The following is a 17,095-nucleotide window of genomic DNA, read 5'->3' as shown; positions in this document are numbered from 1 at the left end:
ACGATGTCGAGGGTAACTAAAAGCTCATTCTCTTGATCAAAACTTTGTCCTTCCAAAAATGTTAATGCTTGCATCATGTCTTTTATATAGCTGATGGTCGAGCTTGCCAATGGTTTTAAAAAGGTGTCAATATATTTGGCTGGTCTCTCCAAGTTCAAATTTACTCCCGAGATTATAGGTCTCCCTGGGGGGTTGACAGCATCTTTGTGGATCTTAGAGAGGATATACATCAGTGGCGTCCTTGGATTTTGCTTAAGGAGGAATTTAGATTCTTGTTTTGATAGCCATCCATTATCTTCCCCTGTTTGTATCAATATTTCAAGTTTCTCTATGATCATTTTTGAGAAATCCTGATCTGTTTTACGGTAATGGTCTTAATTTGTCAGTTGTCTGTAGATTTCGGCTTCGTATTTGTCGCTCTCCATCAACACAATCCCTCCGTCTTTATCGGCTGGCTTGATCATGATTTCTTGATTGTTTATTAGGTCTTCCAGTGCTTTTTTTCTTCTTTGCTCATATTCCTTCTGGTGTATTTTCTTTTGTTATCAAGGGTATCCAGATCTTTAAATATTTTTTTTTCGAACACTTGTATTTCAAAAGGTATATCTCCTGTTGGTGGAAAAAAGAGGGATGGATCTTTTAGGCCTGAGTAACTCCTCTCTGGATTGTAACGTTTATCTGCAAAGAACGCTTTTGATCGCATCTTCCAGAACAGTTTAATTAGTTCCTGCTTAGTCTCACTTATATCTTGTATTTTTGATGGTATAAATGATAGTCCTTTAGTGAGTACCTGGATTTCTGCATTATTTAAATCAAATTTAGTTAGATAGTAAATTGGACTTCCATTGCTCATCAGCATCTGTATGTGTTCCTGCGGGTTGTTATTTCGCCTTGGTATGGAATTGGAAACAGTTTCGGATTGTACCATTGTGTGTTTCCGTTTCTCGCTTTCAGGCCGACGTTTCCCCATCCTAAAAAAGGTTGTGGTCCTTGGAAAAAGCGTACTTGTTGGTTTCCTCTTGATCTCGTTGAAGGTTCAGTGTCACTTGAATTATCCGAATAGGACGATTCATCCGAAAAAGATGTAAATTGTTTTTTACTTCTTCCTCCGTAGTTCCTGAGGATACTGGTATTGCTTTGTTGTTTGTAGTAATCCTTTTCTGAATATGGATAGGTCCTTGCTTCGCTAAAATTCAAGATGTCCTTCTGTAATTTTGTACGTTTGAAATCTTCCGTATTCTTTTTAAAGCTCGCGTTTTCTTTCTCAAGTTTGGCTAGTAGATCCTTGGCGTTTTCAATGGCGGTGTTTGTCAGGAAAGCTTCTTCAAGCTCTTTAATTAATTCCAATTCTTCTTGACTGAGTCTCTCTGCTGTTTTGATGGACAGAAACATCCAATACCTGGAGCACTTTGTGCCTATATGGCTAAAGTCTCCTAGGTACAGTGGCTGGTCTACAAAAATTACTGGCACATTTTTGACTTGCAGGCCAACTGGAATGGTTCCTGCTCTCAAGTGTTCAAGGAAGACTTCTCCATGTAGTGCAGTACGTATTTGCTTTTTCTTCAATCGTGTGATTTTTTCAAGTTCTGACTGTTGACGAGGATTTGTTGTTGTGTTGCCAACATTCAGTTTTGGAGGTCTTTTAAGGAGGTCCTCTATTTCTTTTTCACGGTAGCTCAATGTTTTTGGCTCTGACAATAGCATGCTTTACGCTATATGACTGTCATAGAGTGGGGTAGTGTGGTGATTTGATTTGGTAAGTATTCGTGTGATTGTGACTACAAATGTGGGACAAACAAGGTTTGGGAGGGAGTAAAAGACCGAGAATTTTTAGAGTATGATTTACAAGGAAGACCCACAAATGTACAAAACCACTTTTGTGTGGGCAATAGCCTCAATTGAGGTTATAGTTAGGGAAAGACTCCCCCGTAGGCTGGTGCCTACACTTATAGTTTTTCACAAGCACGGGGATTGATTCAGTTCAGGAGCCTAGAGGCTGGAATCTCTTAGACATTAAATATAGAAGGGTGCCTCTATGACCATAGATTCAAAACAATATCTTCTAAAAGTAGGGGAAACCTCTTACCTACTTTGCGGTTCAGCTAATGAACTAAGTTTCTCATAGTCACTTTATTTTGTGGGTCAACAAGCAAATCAAAACATAATCAATTTGAAAAATAATCAATATTCAATTCACTTATTTCATTTAGAAATGAATTTTTACTTCATTATTATTTCATTCTTTTTTTGTTTTTTATAAACATCAATATATCTCAATTGGGGTACAAACATTTATACTTATACTTTGCAGATGCATACATTGAAAAGGTGCGGTTACTATATACAGTGCAAAAATCAAATTACTTATACATAAACAATGATTGAAATTCAACGGGTCCTACTGCATTGTACTCATGTGTCGGGAATTCATCATCTTTTCCTCGATACAAAATTAATATATGGTCCAAGGAAAGTTAAAGGTCAGAGAACGCCTTAGAAAGACTTATCGGTGTTTATACCACTGTTTGTTGGTTAAACTATTGTGTTCGTAAGTTATAGCATGACAGGTATAGCATGACAGCAGCATCTGGATTGGGTGGGGAGACTGTGGTTTGTGGCCCATGGACTACCTGGAGGAGAGGCTCACCGACATGGCTGGCAGTGTCATCAGCAGGTAAGTCTTTTAATTGATTGTTATTCCCCTAACTGCCCCCTGTGTAGCCCTACCACTTTAGATTAGCGGCAACTGGCACTACATTTTACTTTTGATTCATAATTAAAATGGTACTCTAAAATGTATTTTCAGCTGAGTAACTTGTTTCATGTAACAGACATTTGTCCTTTGAAATGGATCACACTGTGGGAGGTTAATTATTTAATCTCATATTACAGTGCCAGTCAATATAGTTCATTAAATGCTGTTTTGCCTCCAGAAGCAGTGCAGATTCAGTGATAGTCTCTGTAGCTGTGAGAGTAGCTTGCTAAATTGCTCATCCTACTGTGGCATAGTCCTTCTATACATTTGGTATTTTTGTTTTGCTACTTCCTTTGGGATAAATCTCTTTTGCTATGGATGATGCAATCACAACAATTGTAGCCTGGAATATTGAGTAAGCAATATAAAGTTACTAGAATATCATAGCATAAATATAGTGGCAAAAAATATATATGATAGGACATAAATGCATACAGATAATTATAGAGGTCTAAACTTATTAACTGGACCTAGATAGATAGATAGATAGATAGATAGATAGATAGATAGATAGATAGATAGATAGATAGATAGATAGATAGATAGATAGATAGATAGATAGATAGATAGATAGATAGATAGATAGATAGATAGATAGATAGATAGATAGATAGATAGATAGATAGATAGATAGATAGATAGATAGATAGATAGATAGATAGATAGATAGATAGATAGATAGATAGATAGATTTTCTTTTTTGCTGAAAAAACCCAAGAGGAAATATCATAGCCAAAATATAGATGGTAATTATAGGTTTTCTATACTTAACACCTGAGAAATATCCCTTGTAAAAACAATGGTTACAGGGATGTTATAGTTAGGAAATAGAAAACCCTTAGAAATCTGTGATTTCATCAGTGTTGTCACTGACCATGACATGAGTGATGTAATATGTGAGATCATACGCTGTGCTTTGCAGGGGCATAATTTATGGTTAGCTCAGGTAACTATAACGGCTGAATTTCACTGGTTTTGTACGAGTCAAGTGAAATGTGAGCCTAAATATATTGTCCCTGTAACCTTTGTTTTTGTTCAGTGAATTTCTAAGGTTTTTCTATTTCCTAACTATAACATCCCAGTAACCATTGTTTTTACAAGGGATATTTCTGAGGTGTTAAGTATAGAAAACCTATATTTATTATCTATATTTTGGCTATGATATTTTGGTAACTCAATATTCCATATTCTACATTATGTCCCTCTACCAACAACATTTCCTGTCCCCTGCACAGTGAAGCATCTGGCCCTCTTTAAGTTACCTAAAATTTCTCTATCGCTTTTGGCTAAACACAAACTCTGTTCAGGTCTTTTGGGATTTCTATCATGAGAACGATCTTCATCTGGGAAGTAAGGAAACAAGCCTTTGCTATGTCTCAGGGAAAAGCAGTTCGGTATCACCCTACTAATAAAATAACTTATGCTTTACCAGTTCACTATTACAATCTTCTATTACCATTGTCGCCTCTTCAGGGAATGTTGCAATAGAGCTGAACAGCCTTCATCACAGCAGCTTTAGTGCCCCTCATATATGGGGATATGAAATTTGTAAGTCACTGTAATTAATTTGTAATTAGAAAGTTCATTGCTTGCATATTTATTGTAGAGTGAAAGGTTTTGGTTCTTCATTGCAAAAACTATAAAAAATATATATTTTTGAGAAACTCATTTTTCATTTGCTGCACTTTTCATTGACTGTGCTTGACAAATAGCCTCATGTCTCATTTATATGTGACACACAATGAAGGGAATGTGAATCACTTAGGTGGACTTCTCTCAAGAAAAGGTAGACATAGAAGAATGTTCAGCTTGCTATCTATGAGCAGATTGCTCGCAAAATCTTCCCTGTGTTGTATACGCAAGAGACTTCAAGGCAAATTATCTCCTTGGTTGACACTGGGTTCACTGTGCTGATGTGACTCACTTCAAAGTGAGAATGTCACGTTCAGGAGCTGAGAAACAAATCTTTGGGTCTTGCTACCCATTAATAATTTCGACATAGAGAAGAGCATAGGATCTCCTTTTTTATCAATACACTTACGGATGCCCTACACCAGGAGTCTTTAATGAGAAGATCATTGCAAGGGCCAGGAGAAATTTCCATCACACTGGCATAATCTTGTATAATTTCAGTCATTTTGGGTTACGCTTATCATACAAAATTCTTAATATTTCTCTATTATACTACGGCACACTATTATGCAGAGTTTGGTACAAAAATGTAATGAATGACAGATGACAGTGGCTGCTGTTTGTAGCGCTTGTGCTTTTGATGTTTCCTAGTGCAAAATGAATCAATGCATGCAAAATGGACATGAGGCTGCCTTTCATGGTAAAATATAGCAGCAAATACATCTCATGTAATTACACAAAACTTTACTTCATTTCTCTGACATTTGGTGTAATTATGCAAAAGCAAATTACATTACTTTTGCACACCCAAAGTCATTTTAATTATTTCTGAGATGAAAAGAAAAATCATTTCAATTGATAAGATTTCCCTGTGGTGGTCACAATCAACTTCCAGCTAACTTATATGAGAGTCCCCCTGATCTTATTTTCACTACATAGTCACACAACTGATGAAGGTTACATTTTATTTCTAGCTTAAGAGGTATATGTCTAGATCAAAAAGGGATGCCAAACATATGTACGCTTTGAAAAGAATAATGGAAAAAAAAGCATGCTGATAAGTATAAGTAAATAATCCGTAATTCAAGGTTACAAGTCTCGTGTCTTACTACATTCATGGTAACATTTTCTTCCTTCTAGGCTGTATTGACTTTTAAAAGAAAAGCTTATCAATAATTGCAAACAGGAAGTGACAATAGACTTACCAGCAGCACAATTCACAACACTAGCTGCAAACGTCCCTGTTGAGTTTTCCAATCAAGAGCTGAACCCTGCCAGACTTGTAGATCGTCACTGGCTGTTTCAATTCTGAATAGAATAAAAATAAAAGAAAGCGATAATGCTCAGGTAGAAGACACCAGTAGGTGTACACTTCAAGAAAGGGTGGAAAGGAAGCAAATGTCTATGCCAAGTATTAGTACTGAACCCCATTGTTTACAATGAAGGCTGCAGTGAGTAATAGTTACTTAGTGATATCTCATTGCAATCAAACTTTATGATATAGTATGGGCAGAAAAGAAAGATTCAAACAGGCTTCTTGGCGGGTTAATAATATTCAAGTCACTATGGTAAGACAAATAAATACTACATGTCCTGAAAATACAGTCCACAAACATGAACACATCAGATAATGACTCAGTTCTCCAAAATGACATTTTTCATTAGAAGTCTGCAGGAATCATGAACCAGGTAACATTGTTCATATACCCGAAGGACGTTTTGAATAAGAAACAAACATTAAGATGCACATGTGAGGTTTAGAGACTGGTGACAGTGTGGTGGCAAAAGTAGCTCAAGTTCCAGCTGCCCTGGCTTTGAACTAATGGCACCTGTGCCAATGTGCCCCATTCTGAAATCTGCTGCAGCATCTACGACTAAACATGAACTCTAAAAGCGGAAGCGCACTGTCAATAGAACAATTGCAACTGACTCCGGAAAAGCAAGAACGCTTCAAAGTCTCTAAAGTTTAAGGTAATTCAGAAAGAAATCCAAAGGTTTTGCAGTAAGAAGATGTAAAATTCAAAAATGTTAAATATTTTATTAGGAATTGTAATGAGCTCCAAACCAAGCCAATATGTGTTTTACAAATTTTAAAGTCATATGTTGCTTCTCCAGTGCTTGCTATTTTAAAAGATATTTAAGAATGTAATATTTATAAAAAAAGAACACAAATTGCATAGTACAAGAATGAGTCAAAAACTAATAAATAGATTTGGAAATGTCCAAAGAATTCTGGACAAACAGAATTTTTTTTACATAAATATAAAACATTAGACAAAAATGTGTTATTTTAGTTTGCCCTTTCTACATTTCAAGGATATCGTCCATCTTGATTTTTAATAAGAAACTTTTTAACAAACATTTCATAATGCCTAGTAATTTCATAGTCGTCCAAATAATTTCAGGAATATAATCTGACAAACATACTTTGACATGTAATAATTTATTGGAGGACTCTAAGTTTTAAAACACTTCAAAAGAAAACTTAATCAAATATTACAGCCAACTAAATACTTATGAGGCATGACATCAATTACAACATCTCTCAACCTTTAACAGGAAACCCCATATGTTAGGGGTTGCAGTATTTGGCTGTGGCCAATGAAGAGGAACTGTAAAGACCACCCATACACAAATACCATTGAAAGAATTGAAAAAAGTGACTTGTCCCATATGTTTCAAAAGAAATCAATGACAACAATTTCTATTTCTCCTGTTAACAAGAGCAACATTTAAATATTTTTTCTTACCAGACACTGAACTTCTGCAAGAGCTGTGGTAGAATTCTTTCATATATTCAGTGCAAATGTTTCAGCTCCAGAATTTGAAACAAGAGGAACTCTATTTTCACATTTTCGGCCCGATTATGATGTTGGTCAAAGTTGCCTCTGAGAGACATCAACGCAGATTCGGGACCGACTGACCTCCCTTCGGCGTTCCTGACCGCATAATCATGATGGGACCACACATGGTGCGGTTGCATTCTCCCAGTTCCATACAGGAGCTTGTACTGCAGCCATAAACCGGACATAGCACAAGCTCCCATAGGGAAATGGGGGATTCTGTTAATCCCTGCACTGCGTGCAGGCACCTCAAGGTGGCTGCCACACAATGCAGACCCCTCGGCCCCCCACCGGAGGCCGTAAGGTGAAGGGGGCCCTGCTAGGGTCCCACAAACTCACTTTCCGACACTCTTTTCCTGTCAAAAAGCCCGGCATTGAAAACCTGTCGGAAACTGAGCATCATAATCCCAACAGAGGAAAAACCATCCATTGCGATTACGGGCCGGTCTCCTTGAGCCTGTCAAAATCCACCCAGAAAGACCAGCCTTTTTCAGTTCCAACTGTCTAGATTGTAACTAGGCAGTCGGAATTGAAACCGTCAATGTCAGTCAGAAAGCCTCAGACCTGCGGTCAGAGGCTTTCTCACCGATATCGAAATAGGCCACAAAGTGTTGTCATTTTACAAAAATACTATTTTTGATAAAAAACATAAAGTCCATACCCTGCCCCACAAGAGACAGCAAGGGTAACCGCCTCTTGATAAAGTGATGGACGAAAAAATTATTAAGAATGTCTACACAATCCGTAAAGTAAAATTGAGATTTTTGAAATAATTTAAAATGAAAAGGTCAATATTATCAGGAATTATTTCAGGAAAAAGGGAGAGTATTTACTTACTAAGCAGGCAGCATGATAACCGCATTTGAGAATTTACCACAGAATCCAAGAAGCAGCCGACATACTGTCTCGGAAAAAATTACCAGGTGACATTTTGGAAGCTGGGTGCATGTAGAAATCACATGTGATGCTCTTCCACATTTCAAACTCTATAGTTTGGATTGTCTGTACTGGGCAATTTGGGGGCTGGTCCTTTATTGTCAGATTATAAAGAAACTGCTCCCAAATAAATAGGGATTTGTTTTTTAAATGAGGTCAATGTGATATAAGTCTATATTTTCCAAGTTAAAAAAACTTTTAAATAATAATAACAAAATATATATATATTTTTTTTTTACAAAAATGAAAAAAATAAAGCCAGAGGAAGCTATTCAAACGCTACTGTTAAGGTGCTAAGAATTCGACCGGCGAAATTGTAGCTTTAATCTATAACTGCTACTATAGAGAGGTTACTAAAAGGGTAAGATGAAAATGCCTGCGTTGAATCTGATTTTTTTTTACTGTTATCAAAAATATGATTACTCTAAAAATGTATGAAGCTCCTCATCAATGTTAAATCCATATTCAACTATTTTTAACTTGAAAATCCCAAACCTTTCAGTTTTTCTTAATATCATTTGCCTGCTGCCACCACGTCTGTTCTGCATTATCACGCAAATGGCCAGAAATCTTATGTTTTCAATTTTAAATTTACAATCTGATTTATGAATATGCACTGACATTGGATATTTCTGTACCAGGTGTGGGCTCTTCAGCACAATTGTCATAGAGAATTTTGAAAAGTATCACAGAAAGAAATGGCTGAACAGAATTACACCAAATGTGGCAGAAAGCTGGATCTTTACCCAGGTCTTGTATTTTTGTGATTTGGTGTAATTCTGTTCACTAGTTTTTGAGAAATGAAGGTTTAAAATATATAGATATCTGGACCTAAATTGGACTGGAATCAAAAATTGAAGCCTTGTGATTGGCTGAAAGAGCTCATTTATTACTCGCTGCCCCCAGCCAGGAGTGCTTGTTTAATGCCATTCCTGTGCTAATATGCAACTCTTTTTTGCTTTGTGGTGCCCCAGTCTGGGCAGGGGCACCACCAACATGTTACAAACGTTTTATGGAGGCTTCAGGGAGACCAGTAGCATCCCAGAAATAATTTATTGAAAGTAACCCTATGTTTCCTGGGGTGTATACAAAGTGACAGCAGGAAACGTTGCTGATGTTTATAAGTATTCTTGGAGCTCGAAATTTTGCTGTTTAGCTGAAAAATGCAGGGCTCTCTTTGTGGTTGGTGGTACGGCTGCATTATTTAGCCTGAGGAGGGTAAATGAAAGACTCTAACATACGTTTTATATTGTTGACAAAGCCAAAACATTTGTCTTTATTTATTGATGTGGTGATCTCTTGACATATCCAATAGGTTTGTCTTGTGTGTGTTGTGGTCACTCCTTGACAAAGTCAATAGGCTTGTTTTCACATAATGATGTGGGGATCCCTTGAGAAAGCGAATAGGCCTGCCTAGAATATTGATGTGGTCAACCTTTACCAAAGGCAAAAAACTTGCCTTGTATACTGATATGCTCAACTCTTGACAAAGCCAACAGGCCTGCCTTTTATATATTGATGTGATGTCTACTTGAGAAAGCCAGCATTGGCTGGTGGTTCAAGGGGGGTTGGCTTGGGTTAAGGTCTTGTTCACCATGTGAGAGTGGTGTTGTAGTGAGGTATGGTAATAAGATCATACTTTGTAATAAAAAGAAACTCTATAAATTCACAGAAAATTCCAAAGGTATAAGTGACTTAGGAGCATTTTATCAAGACAGGCGATACAATTATCGCCGCTTTAGCAGCAGAAAACTGCCGCTAAAACGGCGATAATGGGCTTGATAATATGCTCTATGGAATTCCAATTGAAGCCCATGTTAGATGTGAAGGACATCTAGAATTCCATAGAGCATATTATCAAGCCTATTATCACCGTTTTAGCGGCACTAATTTTATCGCCTGTCTTGATAATATGCCCCTTTATACTTAGATAGGGTAATAAGATCATAGTTTATGTTAATAATCCTCAGAAATTCTCTGAAGAAAATCAAAGGTGAAAGAAACATTATAGCTAAGCCTGATAATAATATCTTACTGTACATTAAAAACACCTTACTGAAAAAAACAATTGTTGAAAATTGTTGTATAGTAAATGTAACATATGGTAATGCCTACATTGTAAAGACTGAGGGGGATATTTACAAGGACTTATCTTTGATTTATCTCCATCTTAATGCATCAAAAGTGGAGATAGATTTTACACCCCATTCACGAGCCAGTGCAAACTGCAGACATCGCCAGTATTCCCGCAATAACTGCCCTAAAATGTATCTCCGCGGTGGACACCACCAACTAACCCTAATGAGATGCAGAGTAGGCGTTCCCGTACAAAAACACATGAAAAAACCACAACACCACTTTCACTATGAACTGCCAGATCCACAATGCGACTCATAAATGCGCGATAAGCCTCTGTAGCAGCAGGTATTTAACACCTGCCTCCTGCAGGTGCAAAGCTGGACAACTACCTGCAGTAGGCAACAGAGCCCCACATACAGCCACGCCCGAAGAACAAACAACGCCATGGAGCTACTCATCATGCAGCTCGGAGACCCAACAGGGCCACAACACCCACCGTCACCATCCCCAGGACCCGGACCACCACAGAGGCAGTGCAGAGTAAGGCTGTGGACCTACCAAAAACGCACCACTCTCACAGACCTAACGCCCGAGAAAGTCATTGCCCACTACAGGCTCAAAAGAACAACCATCATCCGCATCATGACCCACATTGCCCACAGGTTGACGGTCCCAACACAGAGGATAACCAAAATCCCTCCATAGACAAAGCTGCTGGCTGAGCTGCACCTGTTGGCCTCTGGGACCTTCCCACCAACAACTGTCAGAGTTGGAGGGGTCTCACAGCCAGCCCTATCAAAGTTCATCACACCTGTCCTGGATGCCATAAACAGCTTCATAACCCAGTACCTTCACTTCCCCCTCACTGCGCAGGAACAGCAGGAGACCAAGCAAGGCTTCTACGCCATAGCTGGATTCCCGGCCGTGTTGGGGGCAATAGACTGCACACATGTCCCACTTGTGCCCCCTGTGGATACTGTACACCACTACCGCAACAGAAAGCACACGCATTCCATCAATGTGCAGGCAATAGTGGACCACCGGGGACTCTTCATCAATGTCGTTGCAAACTGTACCCCGTCTTCCTCTTCCTCTTCTCATTGCCCTTCCACGGGTCCTGTATTCCTGGGTGTTCCTCCATGGGGATTGTGGGGTTCATGTTGTCCTCTGCAGTCGGTCAGGGTGCATCCGTGGTACTCCGCAGTTGATGTTGTTTTTTAGTGGCATTTTATGTATGCTGTTCTTGTGCTTTTTCCCGCATTACACGTGGATATTGCTGGCCTCTTATCGCGTTTGGGCACATCGCGTCTTTTTATGCATTGGGGTTTGTGTTGTTATCTCCATCGCGGTGGTTGTTTCGCAGACATTGGCCGCGTTTTCGGCAGACTTTCGCATGGTACCGCCGTGTTGTGAATTCCACGTTGACACGGGGTCATTTTCCTGCGATAGGCTGCGATGTGTAAAGTTGCGTTAACATTTTTGGGAGATGTTTAGCACACGTTCTTGTGAATATCCCCCTGAATCTCCTCAACAGCAGATCAGTTTGTTCAGGTTAGACCTGCAGTGATGATAATGTTATGGTAAAGAGTTCAGTGAGCAAGGTTTACAAAGCCCGGATCAGGCCTTTGTCTCATGATTTCATAGGACTATGAAAGAGTTGCTTTTGAGATGGACGAAAATGGTGCAGAGAACTCAATCTGACTGTGTCTTCAGATATTTACCCTGAAAATAGTTGCTAATGGGAAAGTCAAGGATGCTGTGAGGCATGCTCAACAGGCTTTCAATGAGCCAGAAAATGGGCAAGTGTTACTTGATTTTCTCACAGCAGAGAAAGACAAGTAGCTGGGATGTAAAATGGGTGTATGGAATAGATGATTTGACTTGTTCGTCAGAGAGTTCTGTAGGGTAGCTTATACTTAGATCGAGGTGCACAATTGGAATACAGCAAATTTAAAGCAACTAATCAGAAAATGTCTCTAAAATTGAAGAGACATAAAGCTTTCTGTAAAATGGACTGCTTCTGCATCTTTGTTACCAGGGAATAAATGTTCCCAAGTGTTACTCTGTTAAGGGAAGTGCTCAAAGCTTCCTGCTGCTTCTCCAGACTTTGGTAAGCACAGAGAAGCTCTGTTACATAGTAATGATTTTCGTAAAATTATAGATAGCAAATGTATGTCAGATTGTTGAAAGGCATACTAGACAAGAGGGTGGAATAACTTGAAAAGAAGTGCAGGTAGCCTTCCCGCGCAGTGATATGCCGCAAACACTGGTGTGAATATCTGTGTTAGTTCCAGTAGAATAAACGTATCCAAAAGCAGCAAAGGAATACATACTGCAAGAAAAGCAGTGACTTGAGTAAGGCGAGGTTCTAAACATGGAGCAAAGGCAACACATTGTTTTGTGTAAGGAGTGACTTATCACTCTCTGGCTACACTAGCGCCGTGATATCCTAGTGGGATGAATGTTGCGCTTTATAAATAAATAAATAAGGAATTTCCTGACAGAGGAACCATTGACAGAGCTTCTCTCAAATCAATAACTGAGTGGGGTTGTGTGACTTTTATGAGATAGCTACAGACCCTAGGACTGGAATGTAACCATTGTGGTAAACATTGCCTCAGGTGGGCTGTGTCTGCTGGTAGCACAGAGTTCTGTGCATGTTTCAGTATTTCTAGTAGTTCTGAATATGTTAGTTGGTAACGCTGCTGGAATAAGTGAATTTGGTCAAAATCTTGATGAGCTTGATGGTATATGCAGTTAACATATCACAACTCGTGATCCCAAATCCCCAGTAGCATCCTCAGGACTTTACAGAGGGTAAGAGTACTTCATGTGGACATCACACTAGTGAGTGAGTAGAGAACACCGGAGAGAGCAGTGTAGCTTCCCTTTGATAGTAGTTAATGATATGATCAAAGCAGGCGTTGGATCTGAGGGCACCCAATTGAAAAATGGGAATTTGTTTATAGAAGGTTCAAGTTTTCTTACTATATTACTTTTCTCTTTTCTTGGTTACACTACTGCTTTCGGTGTAAAACCTTAGCTTTAAACTCATCAGGGGTTATTCAGAAGGACATTTTAGAGTATGAAAAGTAGTACTCCTATAGTGTTCTTTTACGTACACTTATATGGCTTTGTGAATTACATACACAAATTCTAAAGTGCAAATAAAATGGTAATGTTCAGGGAACAGACATACACAATTAGTATAAATAGAAAGTACAGCGACCAATTTTTCATTTTTACTAAAAGGGAGTTTTATTTTTGAAGCTGGTTGACAAAGGCATGTAAGATTACGTAAAAGATTGCTCCTTTATTATTACTCAACTTGATAAATGTTTTTGTGAATTTTAACCTTTACATTTTACCAAACTTCCCACAGCTTTTTTAAGAGCATCAACATTCTTTGTTTTATATATTTTACTTAATGCAGGCATTTTTTGATGTACTCTTTTTAATGTGTTTTTCTTTTATTTAATTCTGATCATCACAACTTAATCGTGGCGATTTTAGATTACATATTATGGTTTACAAGATGTCAGCCTATTCATAGGTACATCCTCAGTTAATCAGGTTTATAATTTCCCTTTTATTTAAATCCTTCACCGTGATCGTAGTAATTTGGGGAGATTAGAAAAAGCATGAAACCTGTGTGCTTGATATTTTTTCAGAACATTTTTAAGAGCATTGTAAGGTTGAGTGGGTGAAATAAGACCCGTAGAACATTTCATCTTTATAAAAAAAAATATGTGGATAGGGAATGAATTGCCCCTCAGGCTTTGATTATTCTTATTATTTTTATTATTCTTTTTACCATGGCACTATGGTGGAAATTAAGGGGCATATTATCAAGACAGGCGATAAAATTATCGCCGCTTTAGCGGCAGAAGACTACCGCTAAAACGGCGATAATGGGCTTGATAATATGCTCTATGGAATTCCAATAGAAGTCCATGTTAGATGTGAAGGACATCTACCATGGGCTTCAATTGGAATTCCATAGAGCATATTATCAAGCCCATTATCGCCGTTTTAGCGGCCGTTTTCTGCCGCTAAAGCGGCTTTAATTTTATCGCATGTCTTGATAATATGCCCCTTAGTTTTATAGCTTTCCAGTTCCTAGCACATCAGTGCTCTGTTCGCTGCTTTGATTCCCCCTTCTGCCACATTAATTTGTGGAAGGAGGAAACCTGGTATAGTCGTCCATTGTCCCTCCAGCATACTAAGCCTTACAGAAACACCAGTCTGGCCTTCAGTATTAGTGGCCTTTCTGTCGGATCCCTGTGCAAATACCACTTCCCGGGGTATCCGTTATAATGAACGATAAATAACTCATCCCCTACTGGGCAGCTCATAATGAGGGCCTATGTGTATTGCTGTTTGTTATCAATGAAGTGACTGTTTTGAAGAGTGAGTGAACCAGTAGTATATCTGCATCGCTTTTACCCTAGTAGAAACAAATACCGCACACTGGCACTATTGGCAGAATCAGGAGGGTCAGGGTAGTTGACACCATTAAAGAGACATCACAATGATTATGGCTACTTGCTATCAACAAATGCCATTCAAATTATAACACAGTCCACATACTGAACAATACAACCAACAAACAGAAAATCACACTACAAATAACAGAAAAATATACCAAAAAACCCTTTACAAAGAATATTTGCAATTTATCATAAAATGTCACCTATGTTTTTAAAATTGTAAGAAATCATGGACAATCATGAAACATATGTTTAACCAATTCGTTCAACGTCATTATTTTCCTACACTGACAATTTTTCCATTTCAAATCTACCCCATGAAATTGAATGAAAAATTATTCTGTACTCATGTTGGCGAAGGACTATCATCTCCTTAAAGCATTTGACCATAAATTAGGGGCTCGTCATCTTCATCTAAATTTTCATTTAGGTAGAAGAAAACCAAGGGGCTTATTTATGAGAAACCTGAATCACTATGCACCATGTAAAGTGGCACATGTGTGAGGCAGGGCTCTCATGAAGATATAAATTATGAATAAGGCAACACAGTGTAAATCGCTGTGTCACATTATTCTGCGCCCGGGAGGCGTTCCATGGGCATTATGGTGGGTTTTCACACAAAACATCCATAGAATTTGACACTACCACAGATTTACACAGTGATGTAAACCTAGGAAGTGTCAAATCCCTAAGCCTCCTGAGGTGAGGCATAACGGGGGAAAATACGTTAATTTCTTCTTGTTTTTTCCTCTTTCCATGTGTGCTGCATTCTGCAGCACACATGGAAAGAGGAAAACGCCTTGTAGGATTGTTTCTGTGCAGGAAGGTGCCCCTTTTCACTGCGCCACTCTACAACTTGACTGTGTCAAAATCCCTGTGCCTCTCAAACCAGGCGTAAAGATGGATGTAGGGCTTTTAACATGGGACTCACCTCTGTGTTCTGATGCATTGCTGGTGTTCTGTCAGACTTATGACCAACTCCAGCAATCCGTCACTTTAGCACCAAAAGCATGCATACTTGTGCCATTAAGCACTGCATTGTATGTACAGCGCATTCATTGTATCGGTAGGGCATTTGAAGCAGGCGCATGAAATATGAAGCGCCGATGCGTCAGTTCTTGTTAATATACCCCTAGATGTGCACTTGTGAAAAGCATTTGTTATTACCGATTTTTGTGAGTAAGGAAGCTTACGACTTGTGCTTCAGTTCTTTTGTGAGTTCCCAGCCTATATTTACAAGAAAAGGAGTTAAGGTAAGAGAAATGTGCCCATGTAATACTTGCCCTTACCATAGACAGTCTTATCTGGCACCTTATGACTGGCTAGGCTATGAGCACTTATTCATTGTTTGCCGTGAACATACTGCTAATAGGTAGACTTTGTAACTAGCATGGAACTAGAATTTAGTAATTCTGGCACAGCAGAAAACTGAATAAATCCCATGATATTTAGCAAATTTGTGATGTGGCCTTGCCATGATGAAGCAAATGATTCTTTAACTTCCATTCATTCTCTTTATGTAAGAGCTGCTTGGCCTATCTTAAGTATGATACAGTGTCTGAGACAAATCTATAACTGATATTGTTCATATTCAATTCCATAAAAAATTCAGTCACTGTGGCTGTGGGAAGCAAATGTGCATGGGAGAGGAACATTTCTGCCCCATGTGCATTACCCTTTCTTAATTTTAAACTTCTATTTTCCCACGAAGTTAGTGTACCTCTGCCACTATATACTGTATATGATTTTTAAACAATTTGAGGTACTTGTGAAATAACAATTCTTTTTTTAATTTTGAGTGAACCGTCCGCAACAAAACCTAAAAATAAGACACAAATTTAAAAAAAAACATTTCTCCGATTCCAACTCACTTCAGTTTAACTTCAGTCACCTTTGATGGAACTAGTAATGGAAAATCATCATTGTTGTATGTTTCATTCATTGACTTTCACCTGTTCACTCATGCACAATGTATAAGCCATCAAGCTGCTTATGTCAAAAAAATGTCTTTCATTTTTGAAAGGTGAATGGCATTGTCCACTTTAAGTAAAACAGAGATTTGTATTATAACACAATATGTCGACAGTGTCCACCCAAATCATTCAGGAAAAGTCATTTAATGCTCTATGGGGCCAAAACAGTAGAAAATGCTATAGTACACTTCACCATTGGTTCCAATTCCGTCGATGCTGAATTAATAGAATGCAACAAAAGCTAGATGTAGCTAATTACGGATCAGCATCGACTTTTGCTAAATATTACCACAGTAATACCCATTCAACATTACAAAACTCAGAGGGATATGTACAATGAAGTGGTGGAGCGTGTCGCTAGCCTCCTAGCTAACAGAATTACAGTAT

At 38.4% G+C, this 17,095-nt stretch overlaps 1 protein-coding gene across 2 annotated transcripts in view; it reads right to left on the bottom strand.

The window, feature by feature from the left end:
- The window catches only part of LOC146805363 (neuroligin-4, X-linked), a 791,723-nt gene that overhangs the window by 652,221 nt on the left and 122,407 nt on the right, over positions 1–17,095 (bottom strand). For both annotated transcript variants that reach the window (XM_085622591.1, XM_085622592.1), the window contains exon 2: positions 5,593–5,695. The gene's annotated coding sequence lies outside the window, so the exon portion shown is untranslated. The remainder of the gene's footprint in view (positions 1–5,592; positions 5,696–17,095) is intronic.

Source organism: Triturus cristatus, chromosome 8, assembly GCF_964204655.1.
Source record: "Triturus cristatus chromosome 8, aTriCri1.1, whole genome shotgun sequence".
Taxonomy (NCBI): Eukaryota; Metazoa; Chordata; class Amphibia; order Caudata; family Salamandridae; genus Triturus; species Triturus cristatus.
Note: the sequence above shows the minus strand (reverse complement) of the source record. Positions and strands in the feature narration are given on the sequence as shown.